The 15,641-nt window shown below is 46.7% G+C and overlaps 1 long non-coding RNA gene and 1 other non-coding gene across 3 annotated transcripts in view; both read left to right on the forward strand.

Moving 5' to 3' along the window:
• Positions 1 to 6,348: 6,348 nt before the first annotated feature.
• The window catches only part of LOC106027054 (uncharacterized), a 28,816-nt gene continuing 19,523 nt past the window's right edge, over positions 6,349 to 15,641 (forward strand). For both annotated transcript variants that reach the window (XR_010048257.1, XR_010048258.1), the window contains exon 1: positions 6,349 to 6,474. This is a non-coding gene — a long non-coding RNA (uncharacterized LOC106027054). The remainder of the gene's footprint in view (positions 6,475 to 15,641) is intronic.
• Positions 7,230 to 7,393, forward strand: LOC111755974 (U1 spliceosomal RNA). Its single transcript, XR_002790504.2, has one exon. It is a non-coding gene; the product is annotated as a U1 spliceosomal RNA (small nuclear RNA).

Genomic DNA, 15,641 nt, shown 5'->3' on the forward strand with positions numbered 1-15,641 from the left:
TGCCTGACTGAAGTCAGCTTTAACAGGCTGTCTCTGACTGTTGTGTTAGTAGACTGAGGGAGCAAGGGCCAAAGAAGGAAGATAGGGGGGCTTTGGCAATCTTGGGAGGAGGCAAGAAAGGTTTGCTCAAAGCGGTAGCACGGGCAGTGGCAAGAGGGGAGCGAGCAGGTTCTAAACAAATGTATAGCATTTAGTCTCTCTTACAGATTTGTTTATTTTAAGTGAAGTTCTTGCTGAGTCAATGTTACTCGGGCTGGGCTTGAACCTGTCTTCCTGCTTGTCTCAGTTTTGCAGAGTCTAAATACAATTTTTAGGGAATAACAAGACAGTTTGCTGGTGGATTAGATGGAGGGTCTAAGAAAAAAGAAAGCAGAAAAGGATGATCTTTAAATCTGATCTGTTTTTCTCTTCAATGCTTTTTTTTGGTTAATCTATTGCAAAATAGAATCCAAGTGACCGTTCTTTATTCCTCTTCTCTATTGACTCGTGTTCACACCCAGGGAGGTTAGGGTATCAACCTATAAAGGCACCTAGAATCAGGAGAACAGAAGTGGTTTTCATTTTGAATTTTTCTTCTTAAAGTTACATTATGGAAAGTTTCTTAGCCAGACTTGGTAACACACATTTGTAATCTCAGGAGTCTGTGAGAAAGAGAATGATCCTAACTTTGAACCCTGGCTGGGCAAATTAGCAATTTAGGGAGACCCTGTCTCAAATGAAAATATTTTTAAAAGGGCTAGGAAAAAACAAAAAGGGCCAGGGGAGTGTAACTCAGTGTTAAGGCCCTGAATTCAAAGAAAGGAAGGAAGCAAGAAAGGAGAGAGAAAAACTAAAGCTTCTAATGTAAACTAAAATAGAATAAGTTTATGTATACTCATTTAACATACTAACTTTAATGATCAATTTATTTTTTAATCAGATTTTATTGGTACATTTTTTGGTACCAGGGATCAAACTCTCTACCTTACACTTGCTAGGCAAGCACTTATGCCGCTGAGCTAAATCCCGGCCCATATATATATATGGTCATAGTCATCACAGAGCAGTTATACAATTTAAATCTGAACTTGTTTTCCTTTATTCCCTAAATCATTGTTGTTTTGAAGCAGATTCCATATTTCATAGTACAGGTTGAGTATTCCTCATCTGATTTTTCTTTTCTTTTTTGAGACAAGGTCTTGCTATGTAGTTCCAACTGGCCTCCAACTCATAGCAATTCTTCTAGCTCAGCTTCTTGAGGGCTAGGATTATAGGAAGTCACCACAATGCATGGCTCCTCATCTAAAATGATCGTGAGTAGAAAAGGAAGTATTTTTAGATTTTTAAGTGTTTTTTTGTTTGTTTGTTTTAAATACTTGCATTGACTTTTGTGGTTGAAGATTTCTAGTCTGAAAGCCTAAAATCTGAAATGCAATGTGTTATGTCAGGTGTTAAGTTTCAGATGTTAGAGCACTTTACATTTTGGCATTTGTTTGTTTTGCTTTTTGAGACAAGATCTTGTGTAGTTCAGGCTGCCCTTAAACTCCCTGTATAGCCCAAATTGTCCTCAAACTTCCAGGAAAGCTCCTGCTTCAGCCTCTAGAGTGCTGGTGTTACAGATGTGTGCCACTGTGACTGTCTCAGTTTTAGATTTTTTTTTTTTGAGATAACGTCTCACTATGCAGTTCAGGCTGCTCTTGAAGTCACTGTGGAGGCCAGACTGGCCTCAATCTTGGCAGTGATCCTCTTCCCTCAGCCTCCTGAGTGCTGGGATTACAGGTGTGTGCCACTGTGCTTGACTAGTTTCTTTCATGTAGCATGTTTTTGAGGCTCATGAATATTGTTACATTTATTGCTAGTTCTGTTTTATTGCTGAATAATATTGCTGAATGGGAATATCATATGTTGTTTATCCTTCTCTATGTGGAGTCCTGGGTTATTCTACTTTTGGGCTACAGTGACTAATGCTGCAGTGGACATTTGCATAAATGCATTAAGTAAATGTGGTGGTTTCTCTTGGATAAATACATAGGAGTGGAATGCTTACGCCACACAGTAAGCGTATGCTTATCTTTTTCAAGCTGTCAAACTGTTTTCTACAGTGGTGTTGCCTTTTTACATTCTTACCAAGAACAGTTCAGATTCTTTCATCTCAAAGATTTGGCAGCGTTTGACATTGTCAGCTTGTTCAGGTTTTGCTTTTTTGTGGGGCTAGGAATAGAACCCAGAATCTCACACATGCTCAGCAAGCACTGTAATAATGAGCTATTGTACGAGCCCTGCCATCTTGTTGAGTAGGAATTTTTTTTTAGGTACTGGGGATCGAACTCACGATCTAGCACTTGCCAGACTCAGCAGCCCCTTGAGCAGGATTCTTTTGCTCCTGTTGGAGCTCTGAAAATGATTGACTCTGTTCCGTTATGTCACATTTGGTTCTACTCCCTTCCAAAAAAGTAATACGAACTGTGGGAGCAACAAAACCCAAAATGTGTAATTGTCATTGTACAAAAGAGAGGAAAAGAAAGTGCTCTAAATGATATAACTGCATGTATATTTAAGTGTATAAGATAGATAATGATATCACTAAGTTTTGTTGGATCATTGAACAGAACTGCTTGCAGTCTCACTGTTGGAATGTCTACTTTACAAGCTTTAATTTTGTAACTTGAACAATTATTTCTAAGATGACACTATGTAATCCATTGACTAGTGATTTCCTACTGTTTATTTTTTTCTGTAAATCTGTATAACTTGTACCCTTTCTCTGCTTTTTTTTCTCCTTAAATAAAATTAAAAAAAAAAAGAAAAAAGAAAATGATACTCCAAAGTGAAAGCCTCAGAAGCTACAGCAGAGGCCAAGTTTGTGTCTCACCTTCTGACTTCCTTTCACTTCCTCAATAACCCTGAAGCAAATCATGGAAAATAGACTTACCAGAGAAATCAGAGCCCTTAGAAACTCATCAGAACCCATAAAAATCATCTAGCCATAAAGAAATCTTCTAGTTGCTTTGATTGTATGTTAAAAAGCCCCATTCAAGAAAGTGTCTTATCTCATAACAGGAAGAAAGGAAAGCTGGAAAGAGGCCAAAAACAAAATGGTCAGATAGATCTTGCTGAGTTTCTCATTATGCTTTATGTCCTGGCTTCTGAGTGGGAGGCCCTGGGGTTTGAACCCTGGGCCTTGTGCTCGCAAACAAGGCAAGAACTCTACCACAGTGAGCCACAGCCACACCCTACACCCTGTCCTGGTGTAGTTCTACACTGCTAGTCACACTTAATGGAACCTAAACCTGTAGATGAACAATTCACCGTTTGGCTGTTTGAATTTTCCTTTTGAAGATTTCTGGTCTCCCCTCCTCCCAGCCAGGGTCTTGCTATATAATTTAGGCTGGTCTTGAATTTACTATGTAACCCAGGCTCCAGCTAACCACGACCTTCCTGCCTGAGCATCCGGAGTGCTGGTATTACAGGCCTTTGCCACTGTGCCTGGCCTTACTCAAGATGTGGCCAAGCCTCAGGTTTACCTATGCAATGGGGATGATTCTTCTCAGTAGTGAGGATTGTTAGGTCTGAGAGAAGGGAGAGGATGGGAGGAGAGAGGAAGAGAGTCTGTGGGAGGTATGGAGCGGACGGCCGTGAAAGTAGTGGGCAGCAGTGGCTTTATTCCGGGAATGCGGGGAGGGGGCCCCCCCTCTGCCGGCCCTGGGCACAGCCTCTCCACTGCGCCCGGGGCCGGGCCGTGGTTAACACGGGGAGAGGAGACTGGCGCGCTGGCTGCTGGAGTCCGGCGATCTCTCTCTGGTGAACTCTCTCTGGCGAACTCTCTCTGACATGTGGCGTGGGGGAATCTAAATAGCCTAAACTTAGGGCAGTGCCCTAAGGCCATTAGAGATACACAGGTATCTCATTGGCGCACAGGTTCTTAAGGATGGGGATATAGGGTTACAGTCAAGTCCATAGGGGGCACGGGGGGGGGAGGAGTTTAGCTGCAGCCTTTCCTGGTTACAGTGTTCGGTCTGAGCCAGCAACTCTTTCATATCCCGTCTTATGGTTATTAGGAAAAGGGGCGAAGATCTCTCTCTGTAACTACTTCCTGCTGGCTGAGGGTGCTGTATTGGGGGTCTAGGGGAGTTTGACGGGATGAAGGTTGATGCCCAGGTAGACACTGATGCCAGGTGTTTTAGCCAGGACATAGAGGCCATATATACAGGGTTCTTCCTGAGTATTTAGGTTGCTATATTAAATCAATCTCTATGACATGGTATTTGATGGTCAACCTATGCCATTTACAAACAGGCCCATTTTTATACAGGTCCCAGTCCTAAATCATAAAATGCTTTTATTCCCTTTTAAACTGCCATTCTGGTTTCACATCACTCAGGCCCTAGATCTAACCATCCTTTTGATGCTCATCTCTGCCTTATGACTCACAGGTTGTCATGTTTTGTTGTCCAGTTTGATTCTTAATTTCTCACATTCTATTAATGATCATTTCTATAGTAGGAGTCCCTAACACGATTGCCTACAGACTCCAACATCATATATACCAGAGACAAGCCTTACCTACCTACCTTTTAACTTTTATGCTTTCATGGGGGGGAGTAAACACCTCTCATAACTTCACTCCTCGTAATCCCACGTTTATTTTTCAGAATTCTGCCTTGCCACTTCAACATCACCCTGATAAAATACCATCTCAAAACCAAAGTCACCTTCCTATCTACCTCACCTGGGTCCTTAAATATAATAGTGCCATGTCTCCTAATAACATTATGTCTCTTTGTTTTTCCAGTCTGACACATGTACATTCACCAGTGAAGTTGTCCTGGCTAAAACACCTGGCATCAGTGTCTACCTGGGCATCAACCTTCATCCCGTCAAATTCCCCTAGACCCCCAATACAGCGCCCTCAGCCAGCAGGAAGTAGTTACAGAGAGAGATCTTCGCCCCTTTTCCTAATAACCATAAGACGGGATATGAAAGAGTTGCTGCCTCAGACCGAACACTGTAACCAGGAAAGGCTGCAGCTAAACTCCTCCCCCCCCCCCGTGCCCCCTATGGACTTGACTGTAACCCTATATCCCCATCCTTAAGAACCTGTGCGCCAATGAGATACCTGTGCATCTCTAATGGCCTTAGGGCACTGCCCTAAGCTTAGGCTATTTAGATTCCCCCACGCCACGTGTCAGAGTTCGCCAGAGAGAGATCACCGGATTCCAGCAGCCAGCGCGCCAGTCTCCTCTCCCCGTGTTAACCACGGCCCGGCCCCGGGCGCAGTGGAGAGGCTGTGCCCAGGGCCGGCGGAGCGGGGGCCCCCTCCCTGCATTCCCGGAATAAAGCCACTGCTGCCCACTACCTTCACGGCCGTCCACTCCATTCCTTCCACGGACTTTGACCTCTCTCCCTCTCTCTCCTCCTCTCCCTTCTCACAGACCTAACAGGATGAACTGTAAAATCCAGGTGCACATAAGGACTCAGTAGGTATGAACTGTTTTTCTTGGTCTGCTTTAGGACTTTTACCTGGGTTGCCTGACTCTCAGGTTACACCTAATGTGTAAGCTGTTGCTTTGCTCCTTTAGGTCTTAAGCCTCCTTTTCAGAACTCCTGCAAGGTCACAAACGGATTAATAGGTTCAAAAGCTGCAAGCTTGTCTGGGTGCGCTGTGAACAGTGAATTGCAGAGCGGATCTCGGGGTCTGGAACTGTCTGGCTTAGGGGCATGGGATCCTGAAGGTGGAAAGCAGCTCCTCTCCCCGCGCGCCTCCGCGGGTCCCGCTCTTCAGCAGCTGTCCAGCTTGCACGGCCCGGCCGCCCTCCTCCTCGCAACAGACAGGGATGGTGCGGGGCGGCCGCGGAAGGTCGGTCGGCGTGGCGGGAGTGCGAGAGGAGGTAGGTCTCCTGGCGACCGAAAACTCCTCACGGCCATTTCTGCGGAGGGGGGCTGTCTCTTGTCTCTGGAGAGAAGGTCTCGGGGCACGCACGCCCAGGACTGGAAGCCGGACGGGTGTGGGGGAGGAAAACAGCCCGGTAGGTGCGGCTGGGGAGAGCGCGAGCCTGAGGAGCCCGGGGTGGGAAGCCCGGCTGGCGCGGAGGGCGGCCGGCGCGCGGGCGGCGCAAGGCGGGAGAGCGGGCGGCGTTATGCAGATGAACGGTCTCGGTGCGTTGTGGAAGCGCGTTCCCTGGCAAGGATCGGGGTGTGTAGCAGGTGAAGCACGCCAGTAGGTGGTGAGCCGCGGGCCCTCTTGCTGTGTTTTGGCTGTGAGTGTGTGGGCACGGGTGAGTTGTAGCGGAGTGAGGAGCGACCGGAAGGTAAGAGTGAGGCGTGTGAGTTGGGGTAGTGGGGCGGGTGGGAACTTGGGTCATACTTGGCTAGAAGAATGGTATGATCACAAGGTTGAGGTTTATTCACTGTACTCCAGTTGAACTCATCCTGCAGCATGTTTCCATATTGGTCAAGGAAGATGGCTTTAGGTGTCTGGCTTAAGAAGCTGAGAAGGTAGGGGGGGAGGTTGCTTTCTGGTAAACTGGTGTGGTGTTTAAGAAGAGTTCCGAAAGTTTTGTCACATAATGCAAGAGGAAACCACAGGACAGTGTTATATTTGTCGTTTTCTCTATTGTTCAGTCACTCACTCACTTTTAGTTTATGCCAGTTGTTCCACAATTGAAAACTTTGTGCTGCTAGGGGTCAGTTGCGCTTTGGTTTAGCCTAATAGGTGTTAAGTGGCCATTAGATAAAAGTCATGGAGACAGCTAACTTTCTATCAGTAGTAGAATTGAAAACAAATTGAAGAAATCATTTTCATATAGAGAAAAGATACTAAGGCAGTGGAGTCTATTCCTGTGGTAAGAAAGGGTTGGTGGTTCAGTTGCAGATGCAGGGGGCTTTTTCTTTTCTTTTCTTTTCTTTTTTTTTTTTTTAAAGATTGTATCTTTAGGGTTGGGATTTAGCTCAGCAGCCATAAGCCTGCTTTCCAAGCATATGTGGTTGCCAGTTCAATCCCCGGTGCCAGGAAAAAAAAAATAAAGATTACATCTTTACAACCAATACAGTAAAACAGTAAAGTGGCTATGCTGGAAAGGACTCACTACAGCAAAGCCTTCCTTGCACCCTGCACATCGTGAGCACTGCAAAAGACAGGTTAACAAACTATGAAACATAGTCAATCCACGCAAGCAGACACTTTTCTTTTTTTGACATATGGAAGTTATCACCATAGTTGATAACCTTCAGAAAACTGCACAGAAGTGCTCGTATTTATGTGGCTGGGGAGGTATTGAGATCATGTAGGTAGTTTTCCTAGAGTGAGGCTTATCCATTTTACTCTGAATGTGCTGATCTCTGTTGTTTCCCCAAATGTGGGAAATTTGAGTGCATAACTTGTGGTAGTGGGGGACTACTACTGTATTAGCACTTTCCCAGGGCTTACAGTCCTAAGGAAGGATCACAGGTTTATATTATGCTCAGTATGTACAGTTAGTGGTGTTTGTGCACATCAGGTGATTGAGAGTTCTTTGTTGTAGTAAAGTGATGAAAGTGCTATACTTAATGTAGTGAACTCAGTAACTTGAGGGTGTGGTTTTCTCTTGGGTTTTGAAAGTTCAGTGTGGTTGGGGTCAACAGTAAAGCATTGAGCTCAATGGAGAAAAAGCAGGGGTTTGTCATACTGTGTACTTATAAACTGGGTATTTTGGGGATACATCATGTGTATTATACATGACGTGATGGAGGTACTCTGGGTGGTGTTATATACATCTGGTGAGGGTACCTATATGGCCGAATTCAAGTTGTAAACTCCCTTGCAGTGGGCAGTAGCTAAGAAACTTGTATCTTTAAGTATCAGCTCTGTGCATGTAGAAAGTTTTGCCCAGTTTTGACCAGATATTTGGGCAGAGTTTCTGTGTGGATTGGGGTTTATCTGTGGCTGTCTTCCTTCTGGGGTTTTCCTCCATTACTTTTCAGCTACTGTATTTTCCCTGAATTATGGCTTTTAGTGTTTTCTATCTTAGTTTTGGCCATAGTTGTAAGTCAAAAGCCAAAAAAATTGAAAACTTAATCAGAGCTATTCTTTTCTTCCAAGTCCTGCATAGCAGTCTTTTGGTTGTTTTTATTGCTCTTCAGTGGTTTTACATTACTCTGTGCATTTTATTCAGAAACTACAGTTGTTATCTGTAGGACTTGATCTCATAGATGGTAACTGACACTTCTTGGAAGCAGAGCTCTAGATTTTTTTTTTGAGACAATCTAGTGTTTGTTTGCTATGAAGTACATAATTTTTTCAGTTGGTGGTCTTGCCAAAGCACTTGAGGCTGGCCTATAACTTCCTGCCCGTGTCCCAAGTGCTGGGATTACAGGTGTATACCACTATGCCCTGCTCTGTCTCTCAGTGCAGAGGGTACCTGGTCTCTTCAACTTGACTGATTTCTTTACTCAGGTAAGAGGCCATCTGTGGTGACCTGCAGCTGACCTTAGCACTGAGCAGTGTCCAGTGCTGCTCTGGGGAAACTCCTGGGGAGGAAGAAGACCTTGAAGAAATGAAAGCAAAAGTGTAGAAAGCTGAGGTGAAATGGAGTTCTCTCTTAGTTAGAGAAAAGAGCCGCTCAGGGATTGAGGCATGTTTGTACACGCAGCAGGTTGATGTCAAGTGAAACCCCGTTGCCTAACAACTCATTTACCTAGCTTGCTTCAGGTGCCTTGTGGTCTAGGGGCTGGAGCAGTGTATTTGTCTAGCTCACCTTCGGCATCCCATGTTCTTGGGGCTGGGCTTACTCTTGCCCGGCACATGTGATTGATCTTCAGCTTCAGCTGCTCCCCACAGACAGAAGCAGTGTTTTGTGAGGTCTGCAGAATAATCACAGCTCCCCAGCTTTAGGAGACAAAAGCCTGCATAAAACAAAGCAAGTGACTGGCTGCTGAGAAGTTCTATGTTAATCAACTAAGTTACTTTAAAGTTTGGAAGGTTTACAAGGGAAAACAAGTTGTTTGAATTTTGTCAGTTGACCAACATTTTTCAGATATAAACTGTGAAAGAGGCAAATGATCTGGTATTCTTTCTTCCCCTAAACAAAAACAAAACAAAACAAAATGACTCAAACTCTTAATCACTGCACAGTGTATGACTACAGTAGACCCATCAGAGGCTGAGAGCTCACAGCTAGAACTGTAATATTAAGAACCATGTATGGGCCAGGGATTTAGCTCAGCAGCATAAGCACCTGCCTGGGAAATGCAAGGTCATGAGTTCTATCCCTGGTACCAAAAAAAGGAAAAAAAAAAAAAAAAAAGAAGGACCCTTTGTATCTCTTTGTTACTAAAGAAGGTTTTGAACTACAGGATGTGGACATTATGAGGAAGGCACACTGCTTGTTCTGAGTGTGAAGCAGGCCCTTCGTGTTACTTTATCATAAGTGCTGTTTGCCACGGGTGATTGTTCTCTTCCTGTGGGAGAGCAGGAGGGTAGTGTATTTCAGCTGTCTTCTTTCTGCCCTTCTTTGTCAGTTTTTCTGTGAACATCTTACTGGTCAGTGAGCGGGTGTGAAGACCTGGCCACTCGTGGAAACACTGTGATTGGTCCCACATACATGGTTCAGGAACTGTAGTTATCCCAGATTCTGTGTTTTACACATGTGCTGTGGGTGTAATGATTTTGACAGATTACGAACACTTGCTTGACTGGATTTGCCTTCCTTGTGGAGAGTGGGGTTGAGATGTGGCATCCAGACAGGTTAATATAAGGACAGGAGAACTAATCTGACTGCAAATGATGGGAAAACACTAAGATTTGAAAATGAGCACCGTTTACCTTACTGAGCTAGCCAAGATAAGAAAGTGGGTTAGTTGAGACAGTGAGTTTTTTTAGTTGGTGATTTTTCCATGTCACGTTCTGAGGATGAGTCAAGATATTTACAGGGGATGAGTAAAGAAGGAATGAAATCCTTAATCCTAATCCCATCCTAATCCCAATGAAATCCTTAATCCTAATCCCATCACAGAGCAGATGAGAAGGCACTCCTGAATTTGTGTTCCTCCTTCCGTGCCACTAACGCTTTGGGATTCCTTCCATGGGCTTTTGGGACCCAGGGAAGTTCTTTGCAGGTTCTTGGGTATCCTGAACAATGTATTAGGCAAGACACTTAAAAGGTGGCAGGGATGTGCACTTACTGGAGGTGAAAAAGAACTGCTCTGCAGACTGAGAGGTGGGCTGGTGAACAGGTTCACAGTGGCCTTGAGGATAAGGGAGTGTTTTTTTGTGTCTGGACTTTCCTCGTGCAAATAAGGCATTTGGGACAGTTGTCCTATCAAAAACCCTCCTGGTTTGGTGCCATATTTAAACTGTCTTATGGAAGACTTGCTTGGTTTTGTTCCAGATGTAAACCAGTAATTGAAAATGGCACTTTTCTGATTGGTCCCATATACAGTGTTCTGGAACTGTAGTTACCCCAGATTCTGTGTTTTACACATGTGCTGTGGATGTAATGATTTTGACAGATTACAAACACTTGCTTGACTTTATTTGCCCGAGATCTAATCAGCTATCTTCTTGTAAGCACTGTCCCTTCCCAGATTACAGTTACCTTCTCCTTCCATTCTAGCCACGTATCATGTAATTCTTCTTTGGTTTTTTTCTTCTAGGTATACAGTGGCCAAGATTTTATTCTGAGTCCTAAATTTGCTGTTGGTCCTCTTTGTGTTTTGAGACAGTTTCAGACTGACCTTTGTCGATGTCACTCCCGGCCGGCAGGAAAGACACACGACAAGGTCTGGCGGTGGTCAGGCTTTTCTTTATTCTCTCCTTATACAGTCTGCCCCGAAGCCTCTACCGGTCCGCTCTCCGCGGCTCCTTCCGTGCTTCAGTCTGCCCCGAAGCCTCTACCGGTCCGCTCCCCGCGGCTCCTTTTGTGCTTCAGTCTCTCTCTCTCCCAGGGGTGGAGGCACCGGCTATACATAGGATTAATAGCTAGGCAGACTACCCTGTGAGGCGGGAACTTAGTGGGGTGATAAGAAACAGGTGCCACACAGGCGGGCTCGATGAGAGGGGTAATCCAGCCCAGGCCTTTGTACTTTCCCACAGGCCCCGCAATCACCGCGTCTGATGACTTGACAGTGCCACGGCTCCCAACATCTCCCCCTATTTTATTTTAAATGATGGCTACGCGCATCGCAGCCCGTCCTGGATAGAGTGCAGAGGCCTATGCCCCGAACTGAGGCCCACCGTAGGCCCTTAGCGTAGACCCTGGCCGGCCGCCCCAGGGTCCACCAAGGCCCCGAGGCCCTCGTCCTCCCCTCCAGGGCCAGGAATGAACCGGACGGAACCCGGCCGCACACAGGCACGCACTCATTTCTCTCCACGAATCCCCTCGGAGAGAAATTTATCTAACAATCCAGCGGCTTTCGAGCGGAACGGGGTAGGGCCTGGCTTAGGTTGAGTCGTGCTGGGGAGGCACGCTCCCACCCGCCATTGACTCACCCACCCCGCTACATGTTGTTGTCTAGGGAGGAGAATGTGGGAAGCCTGTCACTTTTAAACGCGGTCGTAGGCCATGCGAGCGAGCCATGCATATACAAGGGTAGCACATAGGGGAGCAAGCCGTTCCAGGCCCCCAAAAAGGGATTGTCCTGCAGTTCTTTTAGGGCTCATCTTGTTGTTGGGTCTGCGGTTGGCCTCTGGTGGAACAGGCCTGATCTTCAGTCGAGGGACTTGTCGCGTCAACCTCTCTGGGACCCACATTGGTTCTCGTCCCGATTCCCGCGGAAAGACACAAACCGCGCCTCGGCTTCCTCTTTTGTATCTCTGCCCTCCTTGACGGACCCTTCTCGGGAGCTTCCTCACTGTGCCTGTTCAAACACCTCGCGTACTTCTACAAGTTCTTGAGAGCTCCCCCCGTAACTACCCTCACTCTTTAGGCACGTGTGTATCATTTCCCACAATGGACGAGCAGAGACTGAAGCTCTACCCTCCCGCTCTGCTAGGGAAAGGTCTCTGCCCAACTTTTCCCAGGAGGGCAGGTTTACATGCCCTGTAGGCAGAAACCAGGGAGCAAAGCTGTCAATCTCTGCAAGGAAATTTTCTAAAGTCTTACGCCCCACCTTGAGGTCCTTGGACTTTAGGAGTCTCCGAAGGACCAACACCAAGGCTGTGTATCTTTACTTGGCATGTTTCCCATTTTTAATATATCTTCTGTTATTTTTACTTCTATGTTTATGTTTTACACTCTTTTATTACCTTAAGTTCTGGTGTTATGTTTCATACTCACCGCGTGAGGCCCAAGAAACCCGCCACTTACGCGTGAGGTCGAGAGGAGTCTACAAACCCTGTAGGTGCGCGCCACCCAGGGCCCAGGCTTATCCTCTACTCACCTGTCCTGCAGCTGCAGCACTGTGTAGGAGAATGCAGTCCACCGCCGCGTCTCGGGGTTGATCAATCCCCGTACGGGCCACCAAATGTCGATGTCACTCCCGGCCGGCAGGAAAGACACACGACAAGGTCTGGCGGTGGTCAGGCTTTTCTTTATTCTCTCCTTATACAGTCTGCCCCGAAGCCTCTACCGGTCCGCTCTCCGCGGCTCCTTCCGTGCTTCAGTCTGCCCCGAAGCCTCTACCGGTCCGCTCCCCGCGGCTCCTTTTGTGCTTCAGTCTCTCTCTCTCCCAGGGGTGGAGGCACCGGCTATACATAGGATTAATAGCTAGGCAGACTACCCTGTGAGGCGGGAACTTAGTGGGGTGATAAGAAACAGGTGCCACACAGGCGGGCTCGATGAGAGGGGTAATCCAGCCCAGGCCTTTGTACTTTCCCACAGGCCCCGCAATCACCGCGTCTGATGACTTGACAGTGCCACGGCTCCCAACAGACCTTGAACTCACTATGTAGCCCAGGCTGACCTTGAATTTGGGGTGAGCCTCCTGCCTCAGCCTCCCTCGTGCTGGGATTACAGATGTGTGCCAGCATGCCTGGCTACATTGGTCCTCTTTGAAGGCTGAGGGTTGTGAGGGAAGCAGTATGTTCTTTTTGGCCTTGACTTTCCAAGTTTGCCTGCTACAGCTGTGTAGATGTTGGTAGAAGACACCAAATTCCTGAGTCAGAGAATGATTGTTTAAACTCCTAACAAGACCAGTGAACAGGATATCAACATTTTTGTGCTTAGTTTCTTTTACCCCAGTTCCCACAAAGCCAGTCAAAGACAGCCAGACAGCTTTGAATATGCAGTGTATTGTTTTGCAGTTAGAGGAAACCTGAGTTTAGGGAGCACAAATCCTTTTGGTCTGGACATGTACCTTTTGCTGCAGAGGGAGACAGTTCTCTTTAACATCACACACAGTAAGCATGCATGCATTCACTGTAAGGATGACCCTATGTCTGTCATTGTACGAATACCTTCACCAAGAATAAAGAGTAATTGGGTGTAGTGCCTTCCTGTCCTGACGTAAGTCCATTACCAGGAGGGATCCGTGGAGAAGGGTCACCTCTCACTGCTCTTTGCTGTTCTTTTCTACTTGGGCTTGCTCAGGTGAGTGTGAGCTGCAGGACCCAGGGAGGAGGGAATTAAAGAGTGCCACGCAACCACCCCTGCAGATTTTTACTAGGATAGCACTGACCACAAAGACACACGCGTACTTTTCTGAGAACTGCAGCAACCGCGGGGACTGATGGCGTTCCTGTGACTCCCAACTCCACCTCTAAATGTATCCTTATTCCTTCCTGAGGGGCCATTTTGGCCTGTGCGCCCATTCCCTCTGCTGTGGCTTTCAGGCATGTAAGCCCATGACTTCTTACCCGGGGGTCGCTCTCTGTCTGCTAGCGACCCGCCCCTGCACCAAATAAACTTCTTCTTTGTGGCAGAGTGTCTGCATCGTCCTTGTGTGGGTTATGGTCTCATTTACCTTTCAGAGTGGACCTACCAGTGAATCCAGGGAAATTCCTAGGCTGCAGTGTAAGGGAGACAATCGGATCAGGCACATGGTGTGAAGAAGGTTAAAGAAAGTTTCAGGGAGATGGAAATACTTGGACAGATGTCTGAATGATGACGGGGAACTAAATTGAGGAGAGAATCCCTGCTGGAAATAGCCACTTGGGGCACAAGGGAATCTGTGTGAGCATGGAGCACATAGCAGGGCTCAAGGGAGTTGGGGGAGTGAGCCCCAGCATGCAGGGGCCCAGTACTGATGTAGAAAGCGTTGTCTTTAACCCAAGCAATGGGAAGCCACCCAAGCTAAAGCAGGGGGACAATGTCTTGTTCGAAAAAGTAAAAGCAAAAATTCTTGAGAGGAAGGGACAAAAGAATATATTCCTGACGTTTTGTTCCCAGGGTCCTATTTAAAAATAGGAGGTGCCAGAGGTGGTGGGAATGCCTGTAATCCCAGCACCCTGGAAGCTGAGGCAGGAGAATCACTGTGAGTTTGAGGCCAGTTGAGGGTACATTGAAAGGATTTTGCCCTAGGTATGATATTAGGGCAGTGGGAGGCGGGACCTGGGAAACGTTTACATGAGGCCACTTTCTCCTCACATATGACAACTTACCTGTGGGACAAAAAGAGTCCCAATCAGCTGCCTGCGCATCAGCAATGCCACCTTAAGCACTACCCCAGTGGGAAACTATAGGTATGCCACACACACCAGGTTTCCAGCGGAGAAAGCCAGGCCCCGGCGGTGATGGACTTCTCTGCGAGTCCTTAGAACAAAGGCTAGTTTTATTTTATATTCTCTCTTTTACCGCGCCGAAAATCCTATCATACGTGAGCCCTTGTATCACAACCAAAATGAAGAAAGAAAGAAAGAAAGAAAGAAAGAAAAGAAGGTAGGAAGGAAAGAAGGAAGGAAGGAAGGAAGGAAGGATAGGATGACTGGTGCAGATATCACAGCCTTTGGCTTTGTACGGTAGCTCTTACTAGTCACTTTGGGATTTGGTTTTTTTCTCAAGGGGCTCCCTGGCTGGGCCCAGCGGTCCCGACAGAGGCATGCCGGGGAGGGAGGGTTTCCCGCGATGTGGCGCGCTGGTTGGCCGTCAGCGTGTCACGTGGAACCGCGGAGTGGAAGTGGGGCGGGGTTGGTTAGAAGTAAGTGGCTCAGGATTGGGTGTTCGGCGATACTATGTTAATGAAGCTGCCAGTGTGAAGTAAGTTTTCCAAAAGGCAGAGCATTGAAAGTGGGTTTTTTTGTAGGCCTGGTAAGGGAAAGGCGTTCTGGAGGGAAGCTAAAAGTGTGCATTTATGTGAGCCGATGTCCCCACAGGAGGGGACCATCAGCGTAATATGTGTGCATCTCAGGGAGGAAGCAAAGGTGCCAGCTGCACTGGCAAGTCTGTGCTTTCAAGAGTGATTTGTGTAGTGAGAGAGTTTTAGTCTAGACAGGACATTGTAGCTGGTGAAGCTTTAGAAGTGAAAACAAGAAGCTCCTGTTTCCCCCATTCTTAAAAACTTACCTGTGACTCCATCTTTTCTGCCCCCTAGGAATTAACCTGTGGTATCAAATAAAGGCCAATAGATTGCCTGTGTATCCCTGATGCCCCTTTATGTTCTACCCCAAACTGAGGCTACTTACATACCCCCCCCCCCACACCACATGTCCATCAACGAGGGAGCCAGACTCTAGCAATCCGGGGTTTGGGTTTTGTTATTTCTCTCTGTGTTGTTAGAATAAAGGTCTCTTTTGTTTTATACTTCTCATCTTT

This window comes from Cavia porcellus, unplaced genomic scaffold, assembly GCF_034190915.1.
Source record: "Cavia porcellus strain 051 isolate PalLab524CR breed Dunkin Hartley unplaced genomic scaffold, mCavPor4.1 scaffold_6, whole genome shotgun sequence".
In the NCBI taxonomy this organism is placed as follows: Eukaryota; Metazoa; Chordata; class Mammalia; order Rodentia; family Caviidae; genus Cavia; species Cavia porcellus.